We start from the raw sequence: 22178 nt of genomic DNA on the forward strand, positions 1-22178 counted from the left end.
TCTGGATGAGACAGATATACCGGACATACTTGTCATTCTTATTCAGCTATCATATGACAGACTTCTTAGTTAAGGAGATCCACTTACAGTTTTAATTTTATAGGTGTGCGTCCATGTATGTGTTCTTTGAAAATTGCATAATCATTCCAGATATTTACTACGAAGGCATTCCCTTACAATGTGTGTGGTTTGTACAGTTTTTCTGGACTGTCTCATTTCCTTCAGGCAATGCATTGCGAAAGTACTTAAATGTCTGTGTAGTAGATTGAGCTGAAAGGTTCTATATTATATGCCATCTAAAACACTGTTTATTTGTGACGTTGTTTAAAATAACTAGAGCTGATGTTCACTTCCTGGTTCTCTATTGGGGATTTATAGTTTTAAAGCTCTATGTTCTTGGTTTGGTTTTGGAAATTGCTGCACACGTTACTTAATCCCTGTCTCAAGGTCAAACAAGATTGTTGCTTTTGAACTGCCTATTTTTGTGCCGATGTGGTCAGAGTTTGAAATGCCCATCCATGCCTTGCAAGTTGCAACTCTCTCTCCCTGACTTTGCCACTGTAGATAATAGACGTGAGCTACTTTTAGCTAAGATTGTAAGCTCTTTGGACAGGAACTGTTTTTTTGTGTATGGTATACAACACTGCGTGTGCCTTATAACTTTATAGAACTGATCCCTCCGCCTTTGCTTGTTTCTAAGTGGCTTAGTGAGACCTTTTATTAATCTACAGGAAACAGATGCTATCTAAGATAGAAATTTGTACTAGTCTCTGCTAACAGGAAATGAGTTTAATTTTTCTTTTTTCTTCCTTCTGTTTTAAACTATATTTGACTTGCCTGTGTCTGTAATCTCCTGATTATAGGGGTTTTTAAGATATATTATTGTATGGAATTCCAGCATTTTTTGTTCTCAAGCCCAAATGGCGCAGTTAAATTGCATTTCCGGATTCCATAATACTACAGTGCCTGCCTTATTACTTCTGCAATAGGGTTTAGATTTTGAATGTGTTAAGTTAAAGCGACCAGGGCCCTCCGGTCTGGCAAATAGAGATTAACCCTTGCATAACATAGCTAAGTGATACACCAGAACTAAAGAAATTCAGGTTGCTGTTATTTCAGAGCAAAGTTAAGATGAGACTTTTTGCATTACAGAAGCTGCAGTACTAGCTACGCACAATTGCCGACTTCCTCTTTATTGGGAACCGTACCTCTGGAAACAGATAAAGTAATAACCTTCTTCTCCTCTTTTTCTCTCCTGAAGTATTAATTCTATGAAGACTAATTACACCAGCATTAAGTTTTAACACAAAAACTTGAACTTACAGTTTTTAGTTGATGTATAATCTTATTTTCAGTCACCATACTGTCCAATGCTTGCGGTGAGCAGTAAACTCACATTAAGCACAGGAAGCACTGTTATTTCGTGATTTCCTCAGGAACAAATGACAGGGATTAATCTTTGTAGTTCTTATTTTCCCTGAAGTTCATTTTTACATAAGCTTTAAACTCAGTAGACTTTACATGATACAGGAATTGATTACGTGCTTCAGATTTTTAATAACTATATGGGTTTTTCTATGATTCTGTGTTATCCTTGCTACTCTTTGTTTAGAATTCAATTTACAATGTAGGCTTACAGGCTGTTCCATTTACCATGCTGGTCTATATGAACATATCCTAATGGTCAATTGTGTGCATTTATTGACTTAATAAGATTTGTGATTATATTCTTGATTTTTGAATTTTACTATGTTTTAAGAAATGCTCCTGCTCGTCTCCTGCTTATAAAGCGGCTCCTCCTCTGTATTTAAAATATACTCCAAATTATAATTAGATTTCTGGGGATATATAAGCTTATTTTTGGCTATCCCTCTGAATCCTGATATGCTCCCATGATTCAGGGCCCGAATTATGCAAGCATCAGACAATTTAATATAATTTTCATTTTCCAAATTGGCTCTGAACTATTACAGAGGACTATAGCTTATTGTCTTTCTCATCTGACCTATTTAAAGCTTGTAAAGGTCACGTGAGGAGGCCTCATATAAATATATCATTTTTTCATCTTGTTTTCTACTTGTAATTTGTGATTTTATATATTGAAACTAAGCTCCATCTACTGGTGCCCCAAGGAACTAACAATGCATTCATTGACTTTTATTTCTACTGATCCTGTGCTAAGAGTTGACTACCAAGCATTACTTGTATATCAGCTCTATTTATTAAGTCCTGTAGATTGACTGAAGACTGCTGATCCCATTCCTGATCTACCGCCTCCATTCCAGTCTGGTACCTCTGCTACAACCGACCTCCCTCCGGCGAGAGAAAGCAGCGCCAACTCCTCCAATGAAAATTTTTCGTCCAAATGATGTCAATAATTTAGGCCCTCTTGGTTATGCTCTTAAATATTCTATTGTATGAAATATTTTTGCAGGCTCATCTTTTCCAGAACCTGCATGGCACTTCACATATGAACTCTCTATTACAACAGACAGTGGCCATGATTTCTGAAGATACTTTCATCACCTGGACCTTTTCGCATACTAGTTATGAGTTTCTGCACATCAGTCTTCTGCTTTGACTATGACTTTTTCCTAAGCTCTCTTATCCCCACAGGTCTCGACCCATTAATCATCAGTAATTGCATTTCTGTCTTGTTTATCAGACTTCACAATCCAGAAGGGGGGATATACGATAAAAACAAAGATCTGGGTGCTGATGATTTTGCAACATGAGAGACTTAATCCATAGAAAGTATACCCAGATAGAATTGAAGCTGTGACCTCTACTGCAGCCAAGCCTGAGAACTATACATCTTGATTTCAGTAAAGTCCAGGACTTTAGAATCACAACGGGAGACATCTCAGAACCAGGACTCCTGTATAATACAGCCAAGCCAATCAGGAGATAATTAATTTGAGATTCATAGTTGCTATTTATGGACATTATGGACTCATATTTTATTTTTAGTCTAGCATTTAGTCTATTGAAAAAGGTTCTGTTTTATTTTCCTATTACTCCCTTTAGGCTAATTTATGTTGCTAGTGACACAGTTTCCATTGTAGAAGGACATTTGTAAGTCAACTCGTATTGTTTTTAGATTTAATTTTCTGTGTACTTCCATTTTGGCATAATTAACCTTTGACATGTACTTTAACACCTACCTACCCAATATACCTTTAGGTTAGTTCTAAGCTCACAACAGTCTGTACTGTCACATGTGGTATCCAACCCTACCTTCATACTGACAAGGCCAGTTTGCCTTAGTCCAAGTAGTTATTCCCATCACCTCTAGCCCTCTCCAAGGAGAAACTCTATTAGAGTTCCTAGGGGGGATGCCAGATGATTTGAAAATGCTCAATTAGGTTGCAGCTGACTTTAAATCCACAATGATCTATTGGCTGGATTAATTATACCATGTATGCATATATGCAACCTATCCTACTAAATATAGGTATCCTATATGTTAGCATACACCTTTCTCTCATTGTTCCCCATGTGGTAAATACAAAAGATTCTTTTTGGATTTTTGTTAATTCAACATGCTTGCTATGGTACCATAGGAGTGATTGAGCTACTCTGGAATGATAGCAATAATGGAAATTTTGCACATTCAAATTTGCCCAAGGGAGCTAGCATGCTTCCAAACTTGTTACATACTTAGGTATTACAAATACCAATTTCTTCCTTTGAAGATTCATATACCTATAGAAAAAATGTTGCTACCATGTTACTCTGTGATAGAAGCCCTAACTATTGCCCTTAGCCTATTCTTAGCTACATCATTGGCGATCTTGAACACAAAGACTCCCCTTAATAATGTCTCTTATACTTATACTTACTGTCCACCTCCCTGGTGCTCAGAAAGATCGTTTGGCCATGACGGGTAAGGAGGATGAAGTATCCCAACCTAAGACAGCCTTCGATCAGGGTACTAGTCTTATTGTTTTGAGGTGTGAACATAAGGCCTAGATGAGTGACTTGGCCTACTATAAGTTGTTAAACCATATATTGTTGAAGCCCTTTCCTAAAGGCCTTCAAAGGGGGGAGATGTATAAAAATGCTACAGCTATGAGCCTTGGTCCCCTGCCTAGACTTTGGTTCAGGCGCTAAAATGAGGGAAAAGCTTACAGGCCTGTGTGGCTCTTGCTTGAACTCCCAGTGTTGGAGCACTGCAAAGAACAACAGGAAACACAAAGGTGGGGGTCCAAAGGATAGAGTGACATTGTGGTCAGCCATGGTCTTGCTTAAGATTTGTGGTCAAGCGAGCTAAAGACAAAACCATGTTAGCAAGATAAAAGCTACTCATTGGCTGAACCAATCAGTTGTAACCATGACATTAGCATAGATCCAATCAGGTATATCTACTATCATATTATCCATATCCTGAGGGCACCTATAAAAATCAGAGTATTTCCTGGTTTAAGCTAGAGAGAAGGGTTGCCACTCTCTCTCTCCAAGGGAAACCAATGTGACCAGCAGAGTTGACAAATTACCTAATTGCTTTCCCTTGTAAAACCTTTAATTGGTAAAAGAAATGATAAAAGATTAGGAACTAATTAACACCTGTTTGCAGCTGGATTATTATATTCCTATAATTAATTGATTGTATGTGCCTGTTGTCAATCACTGATTTGACTCGTATCTTGGCAAATAAACTCCTCATCCCAAATGATGTTCTGTGGACTTCACTTAATGATCAAAGACTGTAAGTATAGATGCTTCTGCTCTATCAAGCTCTCTCTCGCTGCATTGTATAACCTGTAGCCTAAATCCAGTTTGTCATAAGGCTGGTATCTTTCCCTTGCCAGTGCTGAGAGGAGGACTAACGTCTCTCTCAGTGGCAATTGCTTTTAGAACTTCACAACTTCTTGATTACCTCAGTACTAGTGCTTTTTAGAGATGGAGTCAGATTTAAGGTCACTCCAGCCTTCTTGGGGGGGGCTCTCTCTGTCACTGGACAGCTGAGCTCCAGTACCAGACAAAACCTAGGGGTCTCTGAACCCTAAATTAAAACAAGACCTATGTTGTACTGTTTATACAGGGAAATGTATATGGTATACTCTTTTGTATTTTTTTATTCCAAATTAACTTCAACTACATTTGCAATCCTTTTGAAGCATGCTGCGAGACTAGTCTGAAAACAGTGACACCTACAGCTGTATTACTGGAAGGAGAATTTTTGGACTAATTTGTGTGATTAAAGACCTGCTCCATTTGCTGGATGAACTGTTGAACTCTACCTCAGTGATTACACTATTGCTCTGATTGCAGGATTTTTGATTTTATGTAATTTCTGTTCCATTTTTAGTTATAATGCTTTCTGTCTGCTTACTAGCTGTACACTCATATGTTTCCACATGTTTTTGCTTCTATTTTTCTGTATATGTCCTCTTATCATTCACCCACTGGCTGCTGTCTTTCTTCTGGGCAGATTAGCCATTTTTGAGTCTGCAGCCCATAATAGATACGCTAACTGTCCCTTTACAAGACAGTCTTTTACAGATAGATAAAGAAGTACCCTTCCTGGATCAGGCACTCCACAAGAGGGATGGTAACAAGAATATTCACAGCATACCAGTTTTCCTAATACTTCTCTGTCTAATGTCATTCCAGATCAGTTTACACACATAACTTGGAAGCAAATTGAGGCCTTGTCAGCCACTGCTGTAAAGCTGCAAAATTACTCCAACATTTGTGCAAGAACTGCTTTACCCTTTTAACTCTCTCATGTCTCCTTTGAGTTAGGACCCTGATCCTGATGATACTGATATTTTAGAAACTATTGACCTCTATGGGATTGTCCTTCTTAACCTTGACCTAGACCTAATATGGGAGAATTAGTATACTTTTGGCTGATCTCATATCAGATACTAGATAGAGATTCGCGCCGTTGTTGTTTTTTTTTTTTTAGGCAAATGGGGAGATTGTTTTGAGCTGTTTGAAATTGTCCCTACACAAACCCACTGGGGGGCCATCCCTTTACTGCCTCCATCCTAACTAACTGTTTTTCATTTTCTGTTGTTGGTCACTGGTGTTCACAGATCCTGAACCTATTGAGCTCGGCTAGGTCCTTATCAAGGTCATCAAGACGGAAAATTGGGCTTCACCTCGCTGGCAAGGTCCATACCAAGTACTCCTGAGTACCCCCACAGCTGTAAATCGCACTACAAGAAGGTAGCAGACCCAGGTGCTGACATTAAGCAACCAGATTTGACCAACTTCTCGCCAGGGTAAGCCCGGCTGCACAGGAGAGGTGCTTCAATAGGAACCCTCGTCTCAAACCAGTGAAGAAAAGAATAACCCAAGCGAGCATTTAGGGTCTAATCCACATGACACTGCTCTTGTCTAATCAGGACACTTTTGCATTTGGACTCTTACCCCAACATCATCTTTCCTTGGAGGAGATTCTTCCTGGAACCATCTATCTGATCTTCACCCTTCACCTACTGTTTTGTTTGGAACTTGAGAAGGATTTGTTAATTTTGGACTTTACATTCTGGACTTTTACCATAATGAAGTATTTACCATAATGATGACTTTGTTTTTTTTTTTTATTCTTCCAACTCTTTGTTCTATTCTTGTTGCTCACTCCCCACCCTTTGTTTCTCTTCTTAATCTGTCTGCTTGGTTTCATATGGTTTCTGCTGCTGCTATGCATGTTAACTATTTGTTTTAATTCCATTTGTCCTGTTTTTTATTCCTTTTATGGATCTTTTCTGGCACTGTTCCATATACTTATATGTTCCTGGGACTACTTCTGATATCTGAACGCTTGCCCACTTGATTTTCTATGCCTGCTTGATTTTCTATTTCTGTTGACATTTTGTTTACTTTCTAACACTGATCTTGCTGCATTTCTTTTTCACTCCTAGTTTGCAGGCCGCTACTTATGCTAAGTGGCTTTAGAAATTTTGATATTACATGTTGCAATTTATAATTTAGTGTATATCTGCTCATCCTGTGTTTTTTTTTTGTTGATTGTTTTTCAGGTTTCTGTCCTTGTGTAAGAAATATGCCACCATACTTTTAATTGTTCCTGGCCTAATTTTACTCATGATACCATGCAATTGCTTTATGTTTCCCCTTAGACATATCATTCTCTCCTGTACCCCATTTTTGTCCTTAAATTCTATTTTTGTTTTAATCATTAGTTGTTTTTTTTTTACCTCAATCATTCCTTTATGACCTTTTTCTCTCTGTGACACTGGCTCTAAAGAACCCAGTCCTATTTACCACCTCTGTGTATGCTCCGAGTGTGTGAAAGGCTTCATGCTCCTCGCTATTCAGCCTTTCAAGAGGGAAATGTATATTCCTTCCTATATTACGCCTCTTGCTAAGGGCCAGGCCTACTACTGGGGCCTGTCAGTTTGGTTCTCACAAGATGGCCTAACAAGTTATCTTTGCAACATACAGTGCTTTTCTCAGGAGCTGGGAGCTGAGATCATGCCTTTCATATAAGGTAACCTTGGCAGTTGCTAACAGGCTGAGGACACAGTGTGAGGGCTAAGGGAGATAGAACAATACCCTTGTGTCCCTTCTCTATGTAATTTTTTGCTCTGTGACTAACTGCACGCTATACTGATAACTGACTAACCAATGGCCACAGACTGTTCACGTGCAAACACATCAGGAGAGACTGATAGAATACAGAAGCAATCCATATCTACTATAATAAAACTCACCCTCAACGTTCTGGACAACGTTCTGAAGTCACTCAGCCACTCCCTGAAGGGTTCATGGATTCATGGTGGTGAAGCCACAACACTGACCATGTCTCTCTGCCCCGCCCTCGCATGACGGACCAATCAGAAAAAACACCCTCAACATTCTGAAACACACAGGACCATTACAACACCGTTCCCAGGCAACACTAGGCAACGTAAGACGAACCAATCAGAGGAAACTACGTGACAATAAGGGAGGAGAATTCCACAGCAGAATGGCTCATTATCTGTGCAGCACGGAGAACACAGAACCACCGCTGGAACGAGAGAAGAATATTCCTTCTGTGGGTATGTGCAAAACTAGACCGGGGGGGGGGGGGGGAATTTTTAAATGCCTAATGCCAGTACTGAAGAGTGCCAGAGGGCCTATAGCAAAGACTATATTTGGGATCGCTTGACATGGAGTCGGAGGAGCCGGAAAACAACGTGCCCGTCACCATCTGGGACGTGGGCGAACAGGACAAGCTGCGGCCCAGCTGGAAGGATTACCCGCGACCCAGCCAGCAGCAAACAGCGACCAAGGAAGGGGGAGGAGTACTCCTTCCCTGCCTAGGAATCGCTGGAGACTGGCTGCCAAACTAACGAAACAAGTTATGGGACATATTTTATGTTTTGCCCCCATTTTACACACGTTCATATTATTTTGTTTACATATTAAGCTTTAGTCTAATGCACTATGTACATCTACTCCTTGGCCCCTCTGGGCACATGCTCCCTGCCACCACTGACTAAGGGCCTTTCCTCTTGGTTCAGACTGAGGCCTATTTGCCTGCTGAGTAACTCTTGTCTCCTCTTGCATCATGTGCTTCCAAGACAAAAGAAAGAAACAGAAGGCTGCATCCGGTTCCTGTGAGCAGCCCAACTGACCTCTCATCCCTTCAGCAAAGTACCTCCTTTTTATACCAGAGCTTACCATTCAGTGTACCACTGGTTGAACACTGTATGTACTCGGAACCTCCAATATGAATCCAGCATCTGATGTGTCAACAATTCGGTATGTTTAATCTGTTTTCCCTCACCCCCTTCTACAGACTACAGAAAATGCCTGTTAATTTTCTACCTGTATAATATACAAAACATGATTCAGCAGCTCTGTGAAGGTTATTTTATTTTAATATTTTCTATCAAAAGATGTCTCTTTGAGGTAAGCAGATCAAACAATTGTAGTCTCTGAAATAGTAACTTGGCCACTGTCCCAGAGATGATGACTTGAGCTTCAGTGAGGCAGCAAACCGCAGTGAACAGGTATGGAGGCAGTCGGTCTTCTACAAAAGATGAGTCTTTGCTGCGATTCAGTGAAGCAGGAAACAGCAGTGAACAGATGTGATGGCAGTTGGTCTTTTACAAATGGTCTCTTTCTTGCGATTCAGTGAAGCAGGAAACAGCAGTGAACAGATGTGATGGCAGTTGGTCTTTTACAAAAGGTCTCTTTCTTGCGATTCAGTGAAGCAGGAAACAACAGCAAACAGATGTGATGGCAGTTGGTCTTTTACAAAAGATGTCTCTTTGCTAAGATTCAGTAAAGCAGGAAACAGCAGTGAACAAATGTGATGGCAGTTGGTCTTTTGCAAAAGGTATCTCTGCTGCGATTCAGTGAAGCAGGAAACAGCAGTGAACAGGTGTGAAGGCAGTCGGTCTTCTACAAAAGATGAGTCTTTGCTGCGATTCAGTGAAGCGGGAAACAGTAGTGAACAGGTGTGGAGGCAGTTGGTCTTCTACAAAAGATATTTCTTTGTTGTTATTCAGTGAAGCAGGAAACAGCAGTGAACAGATGTGGAGGAAGCTGGATTTCTACAAAAGATGTTTCTTTGCTAAGATTCAGTAAAGCAGGAAACAGCAGTGAACAGGTGTGAAGGCAGTCTATCTTTTACAAAAGTTGAGTCTTGCTGTGAAACAGGAAATAGCAGTGATCAGGTGTGAAGGCAGTTGGTCTTCTACAAAAGATGAGTCTTTGCTGTGATTAAGTGAAGCATGAAACAGCAGTGAACAGATGTGATGGCAGTTGGTCTTTTGTAAAAGGTATCTCTGTTGCGATTCAGTGAAGCAGGAAACAGCATTGAACAGGTGTGAAGGCAGTCGGTCTTCTACAAAAGATGAGTCTTTGCTGCGATTCAGTGAAGCGGGAAACAGTAGTGAACAGGTGTGGAGGCAGTTGGTCTTCTACAAAAGATATTTCTTAGTTGTTATTCAGTGAAGCAGGAAACAGCAGTGAACAGGTGTGAAGGCAGTCTATCTTTTACAAAAGTTGAGTCTTGCTGTGAAACAGGAAATAGCAGTGATCAGGTGTGAAGGCAGTTGGTCTTCTACAAAAGATGAGTCTTTGCTGTGATTAAGTGAAGCATGAAACAGCAGTGAACAGATGTGATGGCAGTTGGTCTTTTGTAAAAGGTATCTCTGTTGTGATTCAGTGAAGCAGGAAACAGCATTGAACAGGTGTGAAGGCAGTCGGTCTTCTACAAAAGATGTTTCTTTGCTAAGATTCAGTAAAGCAGGAAACAGCAGTGAACAGGTGTGAAGGCAGTCTATCTTTTACAAAAGTTGAGTCTTGCTGTGAAACAGGAAACAGCAGTGATCAGGTGTGAAGGCAGTTGGTCTTCTACAAAAGATGAGTCTTTGCTGCGATTCAGTGAAGCGGGAAACAGTAGTGAACAGGTGTGGAGGCAGTTGGTCTTCTACAAAAGATGAGTCTTTGCTGCGATTAAGTGAAGCAGGAAACAGCAGTGAACAGATGTGATGGTAGTTGGTCTTTTACAAAAGATATTTCTTTGTTGCGATTCAATGAAGCAGGAAATAACAGCGAACAGATGTGATTGCAGTTGGTATTTTACAAAAGATGTCTCTTTTCCAAGTTTCAGTGAAGCAGGAAACAGCAGTGAACAGATGTGATGGCAGTTGGTCTTTTACAAAAGATATCTCTGTTGCGATTCAGTGAAGCAGGAAACAGGTCTATAGACAGTTGGTGTTCTTCAAGAGATGTCTCGTTGCTGCAATTCTGCAGTGTCGTGAGCTTTTTTTTTTTTTTTTTAAATAACTTCTTCAAAATTTGCCTCGGAGGATAGCGCATCAGATCTCTAACAAGGTTCCAGGGCCCCCTCCCTCCCTCCCTCCGTCTGTCCTCTGAGTTCCAGGCCCCCTCCCCTCCCCTCCGAGTTCCATGCCCCTACCTGCCTCCCTCCCTCTTCTCCTAGTTCCAGGCACCCCTCCCCTTCGAGTTCCAGGACTTGCCCCTCCTCCTACCTCCTCCTCCTACCTCCTCCCCCTCCTCTGCCCCTCCTCCCCCTCCTCTGCCCCTCCTCCCCCCTCCTCCCTCCTTCCTTCCTCCTCCTCCCCCCTACCTCCTTCCTCATCCTCCTCCCCTACTTCCTTCCTCCTCCTGCCCTCCTCCTTCCCTCTCCCCTTCTTCCCTCCCCCTCCTCCTCCTCCCCTACCTCCTCCTCCCCCCTACCTCCTCCTCCTCCCCCACCTCCTCCTCCCCCTACCTCCTCCGCCTCCCACCTCCTCCCCCCACCTACCTCCTCCTCCTCCCCCCCCAGCTCCTCCCTCACCTACCTCCTCCTCCTCCCCCACCTACCTCCTCCTCCTCCTCCCCCCACCTACCTCCTCCTCCTCCTCCCCCCCACCTCCTCCTCCCTCCTCGTAAAGGGAGTGGGGCCGTTGGACTGGAGTGGGCCCTTGGAACTCTGATGGACAGGAGTGGGAGGTAGGGGGTCAAGGAACTCAGAGGGGGGGCGATTGTTTACTCACCCCCGATGGCTGCTGCTGGGCTCCCTTCCCTCTCACTTCCCATTGGTCCACCCTGTGATGTCAGCCCCAGGGTGGACCAATGGGAACTGTGTTAGGAACCCAGGCATCCAGACGGAGGTGCAAATTATTATATAAGTCTTCTATCTTGTCCACCTCACCTCTGCTCTGCGCCTTCCCAGAGGACTTGTCTGCTGCGGGTGTCAACTTTATCTGCAGCAGAAAATTTTTTTGATCATTCTCCATATTCTGTATAAAATAAACATAAATAAAGATTATATCTAGAGATCAAACTGCCCAGTACTACTAGGGTTGGGGTGTATAATTTGGAACATTTTATTAAAAATAGAACATAAAACACACATACCTATTGCCTCTCTTTTGCTCCACTTTTCTAGATAGACAAGAGAGAAAACTGGTTAATCAATCACAGAGGCTTGTCAAAAATGATATTACTAAAAAACATTTTATTATTATAATTTGGGTGCCCTTTTACTAAAGCATGGTGTGCACTGAATGCTGTGCATCCTGTTTTATGCCTATGGGTGGTGTGGAAACATGCGTTCCTGGACTGTGTCTTCATCTTGTCCAAATATGAGCTACTGAGTATCAGCTTTAGCATAAGGGCCTGATATTCAGACTGGGGGAGGTAGCCAGGCTGCCTCCCGTGGTCAGCGGTCAGCCTGGATATCAATGTCAAGCTGTTTATTGGTGATCAGAATTGAATACCCAGGTGTTTTTTGACAGTTTAAATTTAACTGGCCAAGCCTATATTCAGCACTGGCTGGTTAAATTGAAACTGGCTGCTATTTTGATGGCCTAATTTGGCTACCAAACTTAGCTGGCAAAGTGCTGAATATCAGTGGAGAGACGGTTATATCGTGCCATATAACCAGCTATCTGCTAAGCACTAACTGGCGATATCTCCCTCTGAATATCACTCTGCAAATCACTCAGGACTCAGTGCTCCTAGAGACATTATAAAAAGCCAGGAGCATGATCCTCTAGAGACACTACACTTCGCTCTGCTCTTCTCTTCCCCTCCTCCACCAATGGCTGCTGTAAGAATTCCTGCACTCCTGTGATCTGCAACAAAGATTTGTAAGTTAATTTATGATTCAACCTGTTATCTTTTTTAAGCAAATTTCTCCTATACCAAGAACCTTCTAAAAGATACCTCTCACTTGTAACATGATTACATTACCTGCATTGTAAATAAACCCTTTTGAAGCTAAAATATATGGTCTTCTCTGTTCTGAGCACATGCTTTTAAATCTTGCAGTGCAGGTTAATGTAATTCAACAGAGATAATATTTAATTCCCCTTTATTCTTGCAATTGTAAATCTTATTACCGTATAGGTAACTGGTGGAGAATAAATTCTATATATATATATATATATATATATATATATATGTATATATATATATCTTAAAACTTATAAATACAGCATATATTGCGACCACATGCTCTGAGCAATTCCCTCTATTCTTAAATATATTTCAACAAAATAACTTTTAACATTTTAATTAAAAGTTAATTATAACTTTTTAATTAAAAGTTTAATTATAGCCAGAGTCGCTATACTCACGTTAGCCCTCTCCTCAAGTCGCTTCACTGGCTCCCTATCCGCTTCCGCATACGGTTCAAACTTCTCCTTTTGACCTACAAGTGCATCCACTCCGCAGTTCCTCAGTACCTTTCCGCTCTCATCTCTCCCTACACTCCTCCCCGTGAACTCCGTTCGCTGGGTAAATGTGTCCTGTCGTCCCCCTTCTCCCCCACTGCTAACTCCCGGCTCCGTTCCTTCTATCTCGCTGCTCCCTATGCCTGGAATAGACTCCCTGAGCCAGTACGTCAGGCTCAGTCTCTGGCTGTCTTCAAGTCTAGGCTTAAAGCCCACCTCTTCGCTACTGCTTTCGACTCCTAACCATGACTCTCTTACTCAACACCCTCACTTATCACCCCTACCACTGCAATTTCCCCACCCCTAGCTGTCTGTTCGTCTGTCCAATTTAGATTGTAAGCTCTGTTGAGCAGGGACTGTCTTTTCATGTTAATTTGACCAGCGCTGCGTAAATCTAGTAGCGCTATAGAAATGTTTAATAGTAGTAGTAGTAGTTCTAATATGATATTTAAGAATAGGGGAAATTACTCAAATCATGTGGTCACAGCATGTGCTGTATTTAATAAATATGGGAAAATTATATTTTTGATTCTATATTTTATTCTCCACCAATTACCTATAAGGTAATAAGATTTACAATTACAAGAATAAGGGGGAATTAAATATTATCTCTGTTGAATTACATTAACCTGCACTGCAAGATTTAAAAGCATGTGCTCAGAACAGAAAAGACCATATATTTTAGCTTCAAAGGGGTTTATTTACAATACAGGTAATGTAATCATGTTACAAGTGAGAGGTATCTTTCAGAAGGATCTTGGTACAGGAGAAATTTGCTTAAACAAGATAACAGGTTGAATCATAAATTAACTTACAAATCTTTGTTACAGAACATGAGGCAGGTCCAGAGATCCTTACTGCAGCCAGTGGTGGGGGTGGGGAAGAGAAGAGCAAAGTGAAGTGTCTCTAGAGGAGCATGCTCCTGGCTTTTTATAATGTCTCTAGGACCACTGAGCTCCACTACCCCTACTCACCAAACTGGCTATTGTCTTGACCTTGTCCTCTACTCTACCTACTCACCCTCCAACTTCTGCGCCACAGCACTTCCTCTCTCAGATCATCACCTGATCACCTTCACACTTCATCACCCTCCCCCTCAGTCCTGCCCTACATTAACCACTACTTTCAGGAATCTCCAGGCCGTCAACCCTCCCACCTTATCCTCTATTATCTCTAATCTCCTCCCCTCCATCATGTCCTCTGAGTCTGTCGACAAGGCTGTCTCATCTTACAATGCCACTCTCTCATCTGCCCTGGACATCCTTGCACCATCCATCTCCCGTCCCACAAGGCGTACTAATCCCCAGCCCTGATTGACCCCTTGCATCTGATACCTTCGCTCCTGAGCCCGATCTGCTGAACGCTGCTGGAGGAAATCTCGCACCTATACCGACTTCATTCATTATAAATTCATGCTATCCTCCTTCCAGTCCTCCCTATTCCTTGCCAAACAGGACTATTAAACCCAATTAACTAATTCCCTCAGCTCCAACCCTCGTCGTCTCTTTGCCACCCTTAACTCCCTCCTCAAAGTGCCCTCCGCTCCCACTCCCCCTCACTCTCTCCTCAATCACTGGCTACTTCCGCGATAAGGTACAGAAGATCAACCTCAAATTCACTACAAAACCACCTCCTCCTCCTCACCCTTTAACCCACTCCCTCAACCAATCAACCCAAGCCTCCTTCTCCTCTTTTCCTAATATCACCGAAGAGGAAACCGCCCATCTTCTTTCCTCCTCGAAATGCACCACCTGTTCCTCTGACCCCATCCCCACCAACTTACTTAACACCATCTCTCCTACTGTCACCCCCTCCATCTGTCATATCCTCAACCTCTCTCTCTCCATTGCAACTGTCCCTGACACCTTCAAGCATGCTGTAGTCACACCACTCCTCAAAAAACCATCACTAGACCCTACCTGTCCCTCCAACTACCGCCCCATCTCCCTCCTACCCTTCCTCTCCAAGATACTTGAACGTTCACAGCCGCTGCCTTTTCTCTCCTCTCATGCCATCCTCGATCCGCTTCAATCCAGTTTTCGCCCTCTACACTCGACAGAAACGGCACTCACTAAAGTCTGTAATGACCTGTTCCTTGCCAAATCCAAAGGTCACTACTCCATCCTCATCCTCCTTGACCTATCCGCCGCTTTTGACACTGTCAATCATAATTTACTTCTTGTCGCACTGTCCTCATTTTGGTTCCAGGGCTCTGTCCTCTCCTGGTTCTCCTCTTATCTCTCCCACCATACCTTCAGAGTACATTCTCATGAATCTTCCTCCATCCCCATCCGCTCTCTGTTGGAGTTCCTCAGGGATCTGTCCTTGGACCCCTTCTTTTTTCAATCTACACCTCTTTCCTGGGTTCGCTGATCTTATCTCATGGTTTCCAATATCAACTCTATGCTGACGACTCCCAGTTTTATCTCTCCACACCAGACATCATGGCAGAAACCCAGGCCAAAGTATCGGCCTGCTTATCTGACATTGCTGCCTGGATGTCCAACCGCCACCTGAAACTGAACATGGCCAAAAGAGAGCTTATTGTCTTTCCACCCAAACCCACTTCTCCTCTCCCTCCATTCTCTATCTCAGTCGATGGCACCCTCATCCTCCCCGTCTTATCTGCCCGTAACCTCGGAGTCATCTTCGACTCCTCCCTCTCCTTCTCTGCGCATATCCAGCAGATAGCCAAGACCTGTCGCTTCTTTCTCTATAACATCAGCAAAATTTGCCTTTTCCTCTCTGAGCACTCCACCCGAACTCTCGTCCACTCTCTCATTACCTCTCGCCTTGACTACTGTAACCTACTCCTCACTGGCCTCCCACTTAGCCATCTATCTCCCCTTCAATCCGTTCAGAACTCTGCTGCACGTCTTATCTTCCGCCTGGACCAATATGCTATCACCCCTCTCCTCAAGTCACTTCACTGGCATCCGATCAGGTACCGCATACAGTTCAAGCTTCTCCTACTAACCTACAAATGCACTCAATCTGCAGCCCCTCATTACCTCTCTACCCTTATCTCCCCTTACGCTCCTACCCGAAACCTCTGCTCACAGGACAAATCCCTCCTCTCTGTAACCTTCTCCACCACCGCCAATTCCAGGCTCCGCCCTTTCTGCCTCGCCTCTCCCTATGCGTGGAATAAACTTACTGAGCCCATACGCCAAGCCCCCTCCCTGCCCATCTTCAAATCCTTGTTCAAAGCCCACCTCTTCAATCTAGACTGCCCCAATTTGATTGTCTGCACATTTTGTCCATTAGATTGTAAGCTCCTTTGAGCAGGGACTGTCCTTCTTTGTTAAACTGTACAGCGCTGCGTAACCCTAGTAGCGCTATAGAAATGTTAAGTAGTAGTAGTAGATAGCCAGTGAAGTGCCGTTCCTGGCCAGTTAAAAAGTTTTAAATATCATCTGGTATATGTTTAAAAAAAAAAAGAGATTTTATACCTTTCGCTTTCATATGTGATGGTATTCCTGAATGGAAAAACAGAGAGATTAGATTAGAAATTAAAAGGCATTATTTATTTTATTTGTTCATTCTTATATCCCACAATTATCCAAAAACAGGGTTTTGGTTCAATGTGGCTTACAATTATTAGTTTTAGAGGAGTTACATTGTTATAGTACAGTTGCTTTTTTTAAACACTGACCGCCACTGGGTAATTTACACCCACATATTCTGTGCCAGGCCATGTCTGGGCACCTGGAAGTTATGTGAGTTTGAACAATATGCAGTGCCATACACATATCTAACTGGACAGCTAAAGCATGAATGACTATAACCTACACAGATTGGTGGGTGCAGCTAAGCCTTTGTTGAGCAGACTGGATAGACCGTGCGGGTATTTATCTGCCATCACTTACTGTGTTACTGTATTACTGCAATCTAACTTGCCTGGTCAATTATGTAAGCACCTGTAGTGACAATGAAGTTGCTTACAGAGGACTGATTATAGAGGGTCTCCCTAGACAGGAGAATGGAAAATAGAGAACACTAATGAGTTGTGCCTTAAAAGGTCCTGTGCGTAACAACTTAGCCACTATTCGATAACAAAGTGGTAAAAGAGAGTGACTTACAGAAAAAAAAACTCCAGCCTCTATAAAGAAGAATAACCATGAAATGTAAAGCCTAGAAATAATGGAACCAGAAACACTATAAACACATGAATTTTAATAAAATGCTGACAAATCTAAACTATCATAGAAGGGTAAGCTCTGGACTGATCCTTTGAGACTAAAGGAAAGACAATTGTCAGGTAATTAACTAATTTTTCCTTCTATTAAGTCCCAAGGATCAGTCCAGACAAATGGGATGTACAAAAGCAATCCTTAAGAGGGGAGGGACCGTGATATTCCCTGCAGCCAGAACAGTGGCCCCGAAAGAAGCACCTGCTCGAGCAAACACATCTAGTTGGTAATGCTTAACAAATGAATAAGAAGACCACGTTGCCGACCTACAGATCTCTGCCAACGAAATCGCCTTGGACTCTGCTAAAAGACCTGGTAGAATGAGCCGTAACATGTATGGGAGCAGATTTACCCATCAGAATGGAAGCAGAAGAAATAGCCTCCTTATGGAATAAGGACAACTGGATAGATAATGAAAAGTTTGAAAATCTATGGGGGACCCTATATGGGGGAGGAAAAGGTATCTCTAAACTATACGAACATATTAGGGGCACTACCTTTGAAAAATTACCCTATATGAAAGCTTGGGAGCAGGATCTGGAACAGGAATTCAATGGGGGAGAATGGAAGAAAATGTGTATAGAGGTAAAAAAAGCATCTATCTGTGTACTGGTGAAAGAAAACGTTTATAAAGTAATGAGTCGTTGGTATTATACACCAGACAGATTAAAAGCAATGTTCCCTAATGCATCAGATAAATGCTGGCGCTGTGAAGAAGGAAAAGGAACAGACTATCACATTTGGTGGAAATGTCCCATTATACAAGAGTTTTGGGAAATGGTCACAGGATTAATTACTCAAGTAATAGGGGTTCAGTTCATTTGTGATCCCAAATGGTGTCTGCTGGGTTACGGGAATAAGGGAGGGAAGGCCTGGCAAACTCGAATAAAACGTATATGCCTAGCCGCAGCCAAAACAACAATAGCATTGAAATGGAAACAAAGAACAGGCCCCACGAGACAAGATTGGGAAAACAAATTGTATTTCTTGATGGGAATGGAAAAAATGACTGATAGGCGAAAGGGAAAATACAAACCCAATGCGGAGGAATGGTTACGATTAAGTGAGCTAATGGGGGGAGGGGAGGGTGGGAAAGGGGAGGGGGGGGGGGGGGGTCGGGGTATAATGGAGGAGGAGGAAAAATAAAAGAATGTTAACAAAGCTTGAATGTTACAGATGAGATATGTATAGGAATATTGGTTACGAGTGTAATATTATGTTGGAATATCAATAAAAGTTTAACAAATAAAAAAAAAAAGAAAAAGCCTCCTTAAGCCATCGGGCCACTGTTGCTTTGGAGGCTGGAAGACCTTTCTGGGGTCCCAAAAAGAGGACAAAAACCTGATCAGAATGCCTGAAATCATTGGTAGAAGAAAGCTAGCACATAAGGACTTGCTTAACATCTAACAGCCACAGGGAAGTTTATTCTGCAGAATAGAACTCCCTGGAAAAAGCAGGAAGAAACACAGTCTGGTTTACAGAAATGGAGATCCAATCTTCGGCAAAGAAATTGGAACCATCCATATCAGAACAGAATGCAGATAAGTGACTCCTTTAAGGAACCACACAATATCAGGGTGAGATGCCAATAAGACATTCTGTATTCTACCTCTATAGCTCTCCAACACTGCCACATGAACTTTGAGCGAATTGAGAGCCAAGACATTTTTTAAATAGAGGCAGGAGAATAACGGAAGACAGAAAGAGAGGCAGAAAGTGGCAATGGGGGAGCAGGGAAAGACCTAGACCACTAGGTTTACACCTGAAGCACAGGACATTCTCAACTAGAGACCTGAATGGGAACGGGGTTTGCGGGAATCCTGCGGAACCCGCGGGGACGGAAGTAGTTTTGCAGGGATCCCGTGGGGATGGAAGCAGTTCCTGTGGGATTCCCGTGGGGACGGAAGAAGTTCCTGTGGGGTTCCCGTGTGGACAGAAGCAGTTCCTGTGGGATTCTCGTGGAAGTGTATGCTGCACTTGCGCCAGCCTCTCACCTACCGAGTACCAAGTTCTTTGAGTGCTGTCTCCTCCTCCTCGCTCCTCCTGCACAGATGCGGAAAGTCTCCATTAAGGAGGTGGTAGAGATACAAATGGTGATGAAATTCAAAAAGGCATGGGATAAACATAGAGGATCTCTAATTAGAAAATGGCAGTTATAAAAAAAAACTAAACTTAAATGGCTGAATGTGCGTGGATGTGTCGAGTGATACTTAGATGGCGACTCTTGCTGTGATAAACTAGGGCTGATGCCAGGAGACCTGTACTGTCTGTGCCTCATATATGGTAATCTGGTGTAGGATGGGCTAGAAAGGGTTTAGACAGCAACTTCAGTGGCTGGAACATGAGGCCAGTGCTGGACAGACTTTTACAGTCTGTGTCCCGCAAATGAGAAGATGAATAGGCTGGAGTGGGCTTCGAGGGCAACTCCAGCAGTTGGAACATAAGGGATAGGGCCAAGCGAACTTCTATAGTCTATGTCCCAGAAACGCCACGGAAAGACCATAATCAAGTATATAATATCACATTCATTGTTGATTTAAGCATGAATTGATAACGATTGTGACTATTGGGCAGACTGGATGGACCGATCCGTTTTTTATCTGCTGTCATTTACTATGTTACTATTAATCCTCTCTGCTCCCGGGCTGATGCACAGACCTTAGTCCTGACATAGGCACGAACATCAGATGTCACCTGACCTACTGCCGTGTGCATGTGGCAATCTCTTGGCACACAGTGCCAGTGAATCGAAGAAGTCTTACATGTGAACACCAGAGTGTTCCAACTTCCGTTCCTTCCTTGCCTTGCCTACTGCGGCTCAAACCCAGAGAGAGACTGAGAGAGCCGACAGCAATTTTTTTAAATGTACCATTAAATTCTTGCGGGACTGGGTGAGGACAGGTTAATTCTTGCGGGGATGGGCGGGGATGGGTTAGATTCCCTACAGGGACGAATGGGGATGGGTTGGATTCCAGTGGGGACGGGCGGGCACAGGTTGGATTTCTGTCCCTGAGCAACTCTTATCTCAACCCCAAACTCTACTGAACCTGCTTAGCAGGACAGGAGGCCACACAGAAGTCATCACACTGCACAGGAACTGTAATCCCACCTACTGGAGGTACAGAATACTGGCTGAGTTGCTGTGCAAAGGACCTTATAAGGTGCAACTCATTAGTGTGCTCTATCTCCACCTGCTGGCGGATGATCACAACATAACAGAGAGGGTACAAAGCACAAGACAAAGTCCAACTACCAAAAAGAAAGCACCAAGAGCCTTCAGCATTTCCCCTCCATCTTCATATGTCCCTCCCCATGTTCAGTATCTTCCTTCCATCTCCCTATATCATCCAATGTTCAGAATCTCCCATTTCCCAATATCCACCTCCCACATGTCCATTTGCACTCTCCTGATCTCTCCCCATATCCAGCATCTGCACTCTTCTCATCTCCCCTCACATCCAACTTCTCCCCATTCAACATCTTCCCTCCACCTCCCTATTTCCTCATGTACCCATAGAACACCCCCCTACATTTGACCTTCATGAACCTTTGATTCACCTCCCCCATCCATATCCAATATCTGCCTTCAATCTTCCTATATTCCCCCCAGGTTCAGCATCTTCCATCCCTCCTCTCCACCTCCAACATCACTCCTCACTCTTCCCTCCCTCCCTCTCTTATTTACTGAAATATACTGCAACAACCCAATAAACTATTTCAGTGCGGTTTACAATAAAAGATATATTACGTAATGAATACAATAAAGTCAACAAGAATACTAAATGCCCCAAATCCAAGTAAAGAGCTTGAATTCTAGTTTCTGTAGCTTTAATCATGTTCTTCTATACCTTCACTGAGTCCTTCGGCAGATACACTCATTGTACTTTTCCATGAAAATTTCATCTACTGTCTATATTGGCATCTACTCACCAGTCTTCACCTATTCCCTCAACAAACACCGTAAGCACTCTCAGCTATTCTACCAACTCCACAACTGAAAACACTTCTCCCTGTCTCGCTTTGCTTCCTGGTCCTCATTAGAGAAATTGATTTTTCTTACTCAAACTCTTGCAACCATGAGGACTACTGTCTGCTCCCTTGACCCTTTTCCTTCCTCAAAGGTCCCAGAAACAGATCTCCTATCCAAACTACTACCACTTCTTAACAATAGCTAAACTTCCAGCCAGGTCCCCACTCTTTGGAAAATTGATGTAGTATGCTTTGATCTGCAAAATAGCAAAGGTGATATAGCAAATGCAAAGAAATAAAGAAACTAGTTATTTGCACTTTACCTTAATTTCATCCTCGCATTCCTGAAAGGTAAAAAGAGAGACAAAGATGAGGCCACAGTTTTAATTTGGTTTCATTTTGGAGGAGGAAATAAACTGCATGGGATTAAGAATGACTCCCTTAATCGCTCAAGGGGCCAAGATGAACACATTTTTAAAACCTATGCATGAACTGGTGTAAAACCACTTGTATTTCTGTTGTAAAACAGGGATACATGTGTAGATTCTAGTCCCACCCAAGCCACACCTACTCATAAACCACTGTAAATAAGGGCTTTCTGAAATCAGTATTTACACATGTACATGATATACATGTATAAATACCACTATTTGCATATGGAAATGTTTTTTTTTAAATAATAAGTAATAAACTTACCAGTTCACAAACTCGTCTTCATTTCTGAAGGATGTATTGTAACCTTAAAAAAAAAAAAAGTTACATTTATACCTTAAAGAATAAACTCTAATTGTATTTCCTTTTCATCCCACTAGACCAGACCATTGAATTGTGTTCCTTTCCTACCAGCAGACAGAAGTAGAGA

General features: G+C 42.5%; 1 long non-coding RNA gene across 1 annotated transcript; it reads right to left on the minus strand.

Moving 5' to 3' along the window:
• Positions 1 to 11639: 11639 nt before the first annotated feature.
• Positions 11640 to 22049, minus strand: LOC115463770. Its single transcript, XR_003941073.1, has 5 exons — positions 22013 to 22049; positions 21640 to 21660; positions 16607 to 16633; positions 11836 to 11862; positions 11640 to 11717 (listed from the first exon to the last, which is right to left on the minus strand). It is a non-coding gene; the product is annotated as an uncharacterized LOC115463770 (long non-coding RNA).
• Positions 22050 to 22178: the final 129 nt, after the last annotated feature.

This window comes from Microcaecilia unicolor, chromosome 2 (genome assembly GCF_901765095.1).
Source record: "Microcaecilia unicolor chromosome 2, aMicUni1.1, whole genome shotgun sequence".
NCBI lineage: Eukaryota > Metazoa > Chordata > Amphibia > Gymnophiona > Siphonopidae > Microcaecilia > Microcaecilia unicolor.